Here is a 9782-nt window from a genome sequence, read left to right on the forward strand (position 1 = left end):
ATATATATATATATATATATATATATATATTAAATCCAAGGGAGCTTAGCAATAGTATTTTTTTTACCTTTAGGTTTTTGCCACAAGAATTTAGTGAATTTGACACTTTTAGTCTCTAAAGTCAAAACTTTTACATTTTTATGTTTTGATTAAGTTTTTGTGTCTTTAGGTTTTTGCCACAAATCTTTAGTGACTTTGACATTTTTAGTCCTTGCAGTGAAAAGTTTTACATTTTGGTGTTTTTGCCACAAATCTTTAATGAATTTGACACTTTTCGTCCTTGTAGTCACGACTTTTACATTTTGACATAAAAAACACAAAAAACCTCATTTTGAATTTTGCCACCATATTTTCTCAACTTTGACAACTTTAACATTATTGTCACAACACTCTTGGATTTTATCCACCAATGTCCCTTTTTTTGGTTGTACAAATTTTAGGGGGTGTCAACTTACTCCCCTATTTGTGGTGATTTACAATTTCAACACATATCTTTTAAAATTTGTCGATTTTCCCCATAATACCCCAAAAGCAGCATAGCTGCGGGTTCTTTACTAGTTGTTATTAAATGTATTGACAATTTGTAACTTTAACATGTTTTTTTACGTTTATTGTGGTCGATTGTTAAGATTCTAAAATATTATCATAAGCATTAGCAGATCTAGATGCACCATTTTATTTTCCACCACCATGTATGCTTATGTTTTTTTTTTAATATTTATACCCCTTGTAAACATTAATTATTTGATTATCTTTACAAACAAATATTATCTTTGTGATGTCGTGTATGCACACATTCAAGGATTTATGGCTTCATATCGTAATGTGAGGCAGTGGAAAGGAATTTGTGTCAAACGTTCATTGAACAATAAAGAAATTAACCATGTGCATGCAAAACTTCGGAATGTCATTGAACATGATTTTGATGTCTTGAAAGCACGATTCTCTATATTGAAGAAGATGGCTCTATTTCCGTTAGTTACACAAAGAAACATTTACATTGCATGTTTTGTGTTTAATAATTGTATACGGAAAGAGTGTTTCAACGATGAGTTATCTACTCAATACAACAACCCAATGTGTCACTTCGAAATAATCGTGTGTGGGCTGATGATGATGATGATGATGATGAGGTTCAGTACCTCAAAATCTATTAAATAACATAAAATCATTGAGATATTTTTACTCAATATATATGATTCTCTTATATGCTTAACTTCACATTTCCATGAAGAATCAAAACATTCATTTATAATAAACTCATTAATCTTCATAATTTGGTTTGTGATGTGTCTTAATCCATAAAAACACAAGCTTATTCTCATTATAAACTCACTTCAACCAATAATCATCATACACTTCATATGTTCTATCTTCATATAACTAACTTTTCATAACCAACTTTTATGCAAAAACGAATTATGCTCACGAATTTATCATATATATGAGCCAATTAAGAAATATATGAACTCGTTTTACCAAAATCATAACTTTCACAATTAGGGTTCATAATCAATTTCACCCCAATTCAAAGATTAGCTATTGATTAACATCCAACAAGCATGTAAACATGATATTTACCCTTCTATCCATCTTTATTCATCAAAACTTATAACATACTTGATCACCATATCTAGGGTTTATAAGCTTCTAACCTAGATCAAATTTTATGAATAAAATTAACAGGTATATTAAAGGCTTACTCTTAATTCAAAGGAGTTTGAAAAACACTTGAAGACTCCATTTGATTTCTCCCTGATTCTCCTTTAAATTTCAACCCTTAGCTCCAAATTACCATGGCTTATGTTTCTGGAATGAGTGAAAAGGAGAAATGAGGGTTTAAATAATCCTTTATTGTTTTTATCAAATTTTCACTCGGTCGGCGTTGATGCACCGTGTCGTATCGTCGAACGCACCACATTCTTAAAATGGCATCATGTTCCTTCTACTTTATTACAACATCGTACTATATATGTGTCGAGTCTCATGTCCCATACACGTCGCGTTAAATGAAAGTTCATTTCCCTTACACGAAACAGAAAACGTATTGAGCCGTTCTACATCAAATCGACGTATTGCGTCCTATTCTCCGAACCCATTGAATTTTCCGTGAAAGTTCCTTATTTCTGCCATATTTCCTATTTTACCCCCTTTCAACCCATCTTAATGCAGCTAACAATTTAAATGATAGATTTAAATCAATTTTCAAGACTATAACCACATTACCAATATAGACTTACAAAGAAATAGATTGAAAACTCACAACTTTCACAATATGACCAAACATGTTCTCGTTAACCAATTACATGTTTTGCTATTAGATCTCCAATTTAACCATCTCCATAAACTATAACAATAATATCAACTCAGTTTTGCAAGGGGTTTTGGTTAGAAACTCGTAAAATTCACAAAATGACCAAATACCATTTTTGGTCAAAATACACCATTTCATACAACTAAATAGTTTTTACAACATACCATTAAACATTACACTCACACGATATTATATTTTATAAGTTTACGAAAATGGGTGTCACATGTGGCATGAGGGTCGATGTGCTAGAGATGAATGATAAAGTAGCATGAGTTGAGGTGAATACAAAAAAATATCGTACGGGGTCCCTTGAATGGAAGGTTATAGATTATGAGTAATACCGTGTCTGTGGAGTCAATGGTTAAATTATTATTTGTTTCTCAATAATTTAGTAATGTTATGCAACTTATTCCCGTCTAATGAAAATGTATGTTTTATGTTCTAATAGCCATCAATTGTATAGTGAAATTAACACCCGTAGTACCGCTATAAGAATTTCACTACAAAATAAGGTTCACATAGCTATTAAATGTCTTACACAAACATGATAATGAATTTAAATAAAGTTAAAATAGCCATCGGTTGTTCAAATCGAAAGTTGAGAAATAACTATGGCTTTATGTCTCACTACCTTACGCCACACTCTTGTAAAAAACAATTAAATTTTATTATATGTTATGTATAGTTTTAATGTCGCCGTAATTTACATCATACTAGTTTTTGTGATGTTCGTAAAACCATATTTTCTTTGTAGTCCAGAAGAACTCAATAAGCGTTATTACGTGCATCTTCCTTGCACCTTTTGACAATGCATCATGGACTCAACACTATTTGAGTTTATGTAATTATACCTCAACCAAGAGAAATGCACTTTACTTCATTTTTCATGGGAACATCGTAAGGTATGCCTCTTTTCTTAGTTTACATCGACAAAACTTGTTGAAAGCTTTGTCAAATTCTAAGGCTTTGTAAGCTTTGACAGCCTCCCAAAACAACTCTTTTGTTTTTTTTTTCAAACTGAGGTCGGATGTTCTGTAATAGATGAAAACAACAAATGGCATGGTGATCATTTAGAAAAACGTTTTGAATACCCACAACAATCATCGATAGCCTATCAGTTACAAAGTTGATATTTTCCAATCGCCAATGCATTCATGGAGTTTTTCAAGAAACCATGTTCAAGAGTTCATACTCTCTCTTTTGTAGATGTCATAGTCAACATGTACTATTTGGTTGTTACAATTCATGGCTACTGTATGTAATATGGTTCCTTTAAATTCATCCTTAAGATGACATCATCCATAATTATGACTCTTCTGCAACAATTTCGGAACACACGTATATACATAAATTTTGTAATATATTAAAAACATAATGTGTCAACTGAATAAACTACTAACTTATTAGACAATAAAATAAAATTACCATTCAACAAAGAGTCATGAAAAAAATACTTGAAACTATCATCCTCATTTGTTAGAATGTGAGTCACAATCTCAAGATTATGTTTTCGTTAGGTTGTGAAAATAAATCGAAAGTTCTAAAGAAGTTTCTTCCTCATACCCTATCATCAATTCAAAGACGTACTGTTTTGCATGTCATGCATGTTTATATAGTAATTATGATTTTTTTCTCAGATAAAATGGTAGAAGCATCTTCGGACCGACTCTTCTTCTGTAGATCAGACAACGAAAATGAAAAATCTTACCCTTATACAGATGTCGAGTTCGTAGAAGCCCCTCTGTATATTCAATGGTCATATTTGAAAAAAAAACAATTTGTTGTAATTTTTAGCAAATCTACCCTAATAAATAAAGATCATATTTGCCAAATATCACCATCAACTACAATCGACTTGAAGACTCCTCAAGAGGTATCGTCCGAGAAACCCTCTGACTATTCTGGTTTACGTATATTTGGATGCCACGCATATGCTCATGTGAATGATGGTAAACTTGAGCCAAGGGTAATGAAGTGCATATTTATAGGATATGCGACAGGAGTAAAAGGTTATCGACTGTGGTGTACACAAGAAGGAAGAATTCCTAAATTTATCATGAGCAGAGATATGACCTTTGATGAATCTGCAATGGGTAACCAGGGAGGAGGTGATACAAGTCAAGCAGGGAACAAAGATCAAGGTGCTTGCTAGAAGGTGGAGTTTGTAACTCAAACTCCAGACAGAATTGTGATAAGTGACAAAGAGAAAGGAGGCAGTAAACAACCTGGACAAGATGAAATGCAAGAGCAACCCATGGGATCTTCGTCCAGTGGTGCTGATGCCGGGAAGGATGATGGTTCAGAATCAGTAGCAAAGAGAATATCAAGGAGGGTCATACGACAACCTAATAGATGTGTGGGATGTGTGAATTCTAGTGAACTTTACTGCATTGCTTTTGTTTTAGCAACTGGGGAAGACATTGACACCGAGGAGCCTCAATCGTATAAAGAGGTTGTGGCGAGTAAAGAAGCAAATGACCGGTTGATGGCCATGAATGAAGAAATGCAATCTTTAGAGAAGAATGAAACATGGGATCTTGTTCAACTACCAAGGGGGCGAAGCTAGTGGGATGCAAATTGTGACATCCCCAATTTCACGGCCAGAAAAGACCGATTTCGTTTATGCTTTTTAAAATAAAATCAGAGAAATCTTTTTAAAAGATGTTGCAGAATTGGTCCCCAAAACAAAACATGATAAAAGTTTGTCAAAACCTTTCTTTAAGAAATATATAATTTCCTTTTATATCAAAACCTCGGGATGTCATGTTCCGATACAGATCAAAAGCATAAACAAGACATTATAAGCCTTACATCAGTTATTTACAACTACTGGCCTATAATCCAAAAATCACTCATTGTCATCATCCGACTATGCTCGGGGTCCACTACCTGTAATATAAAAAGCTGAGTGGGTCAGGCTTGGAAGCCTGGTGAGCATATAGGGTTTTCAACCCACAATAAATAATAAACTCTTTAAGTTTATCAATCAACAAATAATTTATTAATTTCATCAACCAAAAAATAACCCTAATTACCCATTCCCATTATCCTCACTTTACGTCCCTAAAACAACTATCACAAGGGACCTAGCCTAAGGATTTTCACTAGGGGTGACAACATTGCTTCGGGGGTTCCTCAGCAATTTATGTCAAATAAGGCAACCAATGGGGTGACAACATTGCTTTCCTCAGCAATTTAGGTCAAACCAGACATCCTAATATAAAACAACCAATAAGGTGACAACATTTCTTTCCTCAGCAATTAATGTCAAATAAGACAACCAATAGGGTGACAACATTGCTTTCTTCAGCAATTTATGTCAAATAAGACAACCAATAGGGTGACAACATTGCTTTCTTCAGCAATTTATGTCAAATAAGACAAACATCGGGGTGACAACATTGCTTTCCCTCAGCAATTTATGTCAAATAAAACAAACATCGGGGTGACAACATTGCTTTCCCTCAACAATTTATGTCAAATAAAATGATCACCGGGGTGACAACATTGCTTTCCTTCAGCAATTTATGTCAAATAAAACAAACACGTGGGTGACAACATTGCTTTTCCCTTAGCAATTTATGTCAAATAAACAACCAATAAGGTGACAACATTGCTTTCTTCAGCAATTTATGTCAAATAAGACCACCTGACATAAAACAATCAAAATGGTGACAACATTGCTTTTCTCGGCAATTTATGTCAAATAAACAACCAATAAGGTGACAACATTGCTTTCTTCAGCAATTTATGTCAAATAAGACCACCTGACATAAAACAATCAAAATGGTGACAACATTGCTTTTCTCAGCAATTTATGTCAAATAAACAACCAATAAGGTGACAACATTGCTTTCTTCATCAATTTATGTCAAATAAGACCACCTGACATAAAACAATCAAAATGGTGACAACATTGCTTTTCTCAGCAATTTATGTCAAATAAACAACCAATAAGGTGACAACACTGCTTTCCTTAGCAATTTATGTCAAATAGGCACGAAGTCACATCGTCGCCAAGGTTTACACAACAGGCACTAAGTCCATAGCTGCCAACGTACTAAATCCATAGCTACCAACGTACATCTATATTGTACTAAATTCATAGCTACTAACGTACATCTATACTGTACTAAATTCATAGTTACTAACGTACATCTATACTGTACTAAATTCATAGCTACTAACGTACATCTATACTATACTTTTATCCCTCATACTTTATCTACCCACGTTTTACCCAACATATTCGAAGATAAAATATTTATGCATTTTAAATCATTTTAAACATGTATAAAACATTCATTCAACACCCATCTCGAATAAACAAACAACATATATACACATAGCACGTATTTTATATAAAATATTTCATATCTATGTGTAAGATGAAAGTGACTATACACTCACCTGATTTAATGAAAATCGGGCAGCAATTCGTTTCCTAAAACGATCGTTTCTAATAAAACCGGGAGTTTTATTGAGAAACCAGGCTCTGCGAAAGGTCGGGCTTCAAAACCGAAAAGATAAATTTTTCGGGCTTCTCGGGAATCTCGGGGCGTGTTTCGGGCTTTGGAATAAGTACCGGGGCTTCGGGGGATGTCGGGATAGTAAAAATATGGAAAAAAAAGGGTCAAAAATGGCAAAATCCTTACCCGGGAGGGTTCGCAAGGCTCCTATTTATAGGAGTGAGATCCGAAGGTCGGCCGAGAAGAGGTGAGTCAGCGAGGCACGTGGCAGCCACGGAAGAAGGACACGTATGCGAGGGTTCGGACACGCGGCAGGCTGCGAGGCCTCGGTTCGGACAGTTGGCGAGACAGGGCTTCGGCTCGGATAGCTGGAGGCCTCTTAGTGGACCGGACTTCGGTCCAATGGGGAAGAAGGGTGAAGACTTCGGACCAATCAGCGGTTGCCACGCGAGGCTGCGGTCCAATCAGAAGATGCCACTTGGAGGCTGCATGCGAAGGGTGACGTGGCAGCGCTATTCATGCGAAATTTCTCGAAAATTGTGCTAAATCTTGTAAAATCCACAACTTTCTCATACGGGCTCCGTTTTTGACGTTCTTTATATGCATGCGTAGAGAAAATTATGCTCTACAACTTTCGTTTAGACTTCGTCGGAAAATTTTGACTTTATTTTTATATTATTATTTTTAACAGACCGGGACTGGAAATCCGTTAAAAATTCATAACTTCTTCATCCGATGTCCGTTTTCGTAAGACTTTTTACCGTTGTGCTACTATTTACGAGACCTTCGATTCTCGTTTAGGTCGTGTCGGCTAAAAATCACTCGATCTAAAATTCGAGTTTTTAGTTGTCTACTGTTAAGCTGAAACTTCGAAAAATCATAACTTCCTCATACGAAGTCAGATTTGGGCGTTCTTTTTATCGAACTTCTCGGTTTAAAGAATACTACGAGTTTCGTTTAGATTACTAAGGCTAAAAAGTAGTTTATCAAAAACTCACTTTTTACGACATTCGGCACCGTGTCGGTTTGTCGCGAAACTTCGACAGGTCATAACTTCTTCGTTATAACTCGGATTTCAGCATTCTTTATATATCCGGAAACCTTGATACATATACTACAACTTGGTTAAGATTAATCCTTTTAAATAATCTTCCATAAAAAAGTCATTTTTGATGCTTATCGTCTCTAAATTGACTAGCCTGGATCTACGGGCGTTACACAAATGGATCTTTAAGAAGAAGGAAGGGATACCAGGAGTTGAACCAACTAGGTTCAAGGCAAGGTTGGTGGCAAAAGGGTTTTCTCAGAAAGAAGGAATTAATTATCACGATATGTTCTCAACGGTCGTGAAGTACAAGACAATTCGGGTTCTTTTGGCCATGGTGAGTGCATTTGATCTGGAGCTTGAACAACTTGATGTGAAAACTGCATTTCTGCATGGGAACTTAGAAGAGAAGATTTATATTTCCCAGCCAGAAGGGTTCCTTGATTCTAAGAAGGATCATGTATGTTTGTTGAAGAAATCCCTATATGGGTTGAAGCAGTCTCCAAGACAATGGTACAAGAGATTTGATTCATTCTGTTGGATTAGTGTCTAAGTCCATAACTATTTTGGTATGTACTTGACCCGATTGTGAGCATGGTCCTTTTGGGTTGCCTTCACCATAGCAATATGTAGGATGAATTAAGGAGAGAATGGTTTAATTATAATTTATTAATATATTATGAGAATAATATATTAAAGGAGAAATCATATTGTTTAATTAATATTAGTCAAGAATTAATTAAGAATTAATTTTGTGGCTAAAAGAGATTAATTAAATTAAGGGGATTGATATTGTAATTATAAGATAGTTACAAAGTTGGGCTTTGGATCCATTAGATGGCAATGGACGAATTCTATATGAAGGTCCATAAAGAAATCGTCCAAGGGCCTTCTGGAATGGTCCATTGGACTGCTTAAGGCCTAAGCAGTCAGATTAGGGTTTCCTAGTTGAAAACCCTAATAGCCTACATGTATATTAAGGACCCCTATACCCCAAAAACGTGGCTAAGTGTTCCTTTAGGGTTTCCAGCCGTTTTTGGTGCCTCCTCTCTCCTCCCTCTTCATCCAAGTTGCTTAGTGGTGTTTGTGACTCCATTAGAGGTGCAACACTTGAGGCACTAAGCTTTCTGAAGCCAAGGATTGATTGTTATTGCTATATAACAATCAAAGGTAAGATCTAAACCCTAATTTCAGTTATAGTTTACTAGATCTAGGGTTTATAGCTTTGGATATTCAATTGCATGTTCATTAGACAAACTAGATCCAAAGCTTTAGGGTTTGCATGTACACCATAAGAATGATGTATTGCTTGAAACCCATCAGTGGTATCAGAGCCTAGGGCTGTTTGTTTGATGTATTTGATGCTATAGTTGATTATTCATGCTTAAAATCGAAATTTTTGGTTTCTGGGGGCTAGACTCGCCGAGTCCATAGTGAACTCGACGAGTCCAAGCTAGACTCGACGAGTCAGAGTCGCGGATGGAGCAGATTTTTGGATTTTGACCTGTTTTGGCTATGGATAATTGCCTAAAACGTTTTTTATTAATAAAATCCGATTTTTATCAATATTTGGAGATTATCCTTGCCAAAATAGAAGATAATTGTCAAAATTTAGATAATCTTTTGTTTTATTAGATAAAGATTGATTATTTGTAATTTAGATTTGAATTATCTTGTAGAAAAGTTTCTATTTTTCCCTTTAGGTTTTATAGTTTAAATTTGAACTTAAAAGTTTTGTTTTTGAAATTTAAATAGCTAAACCCTAATGTTTTGAAAAGTTTCAAAACTTGCCCTCAAGTTTTGGAATTTAAAATTTTGATTAAAAGTTAATTTTGAAATATTTAAATTCTAATCCAAAATGTTTTGAAAAGTTTCAAAAACTTGCCCTCAAGTTTTGGAATTTAAAAGTTGATTAAAAGTCTAATTTTGAAATGTTAAATTCTAAAACCCTCGT

Source organism: Lactuca virosa, chromosome 2, assembly GCF_052849685.1.
Source record: "Lactuca virosa cultivar CGN04683 chromosome 2, Lactuca_virosa_CGN04683_v6, whole genome shotgun sequence".
NCBI classification, from domain to species: domain Eukaryota; kingdom Viridiplantae; phylum Streptophyta; class Magnoliopsida; order Asterales; family Asteraceae; genus Lactuca; species Lactuca virosa.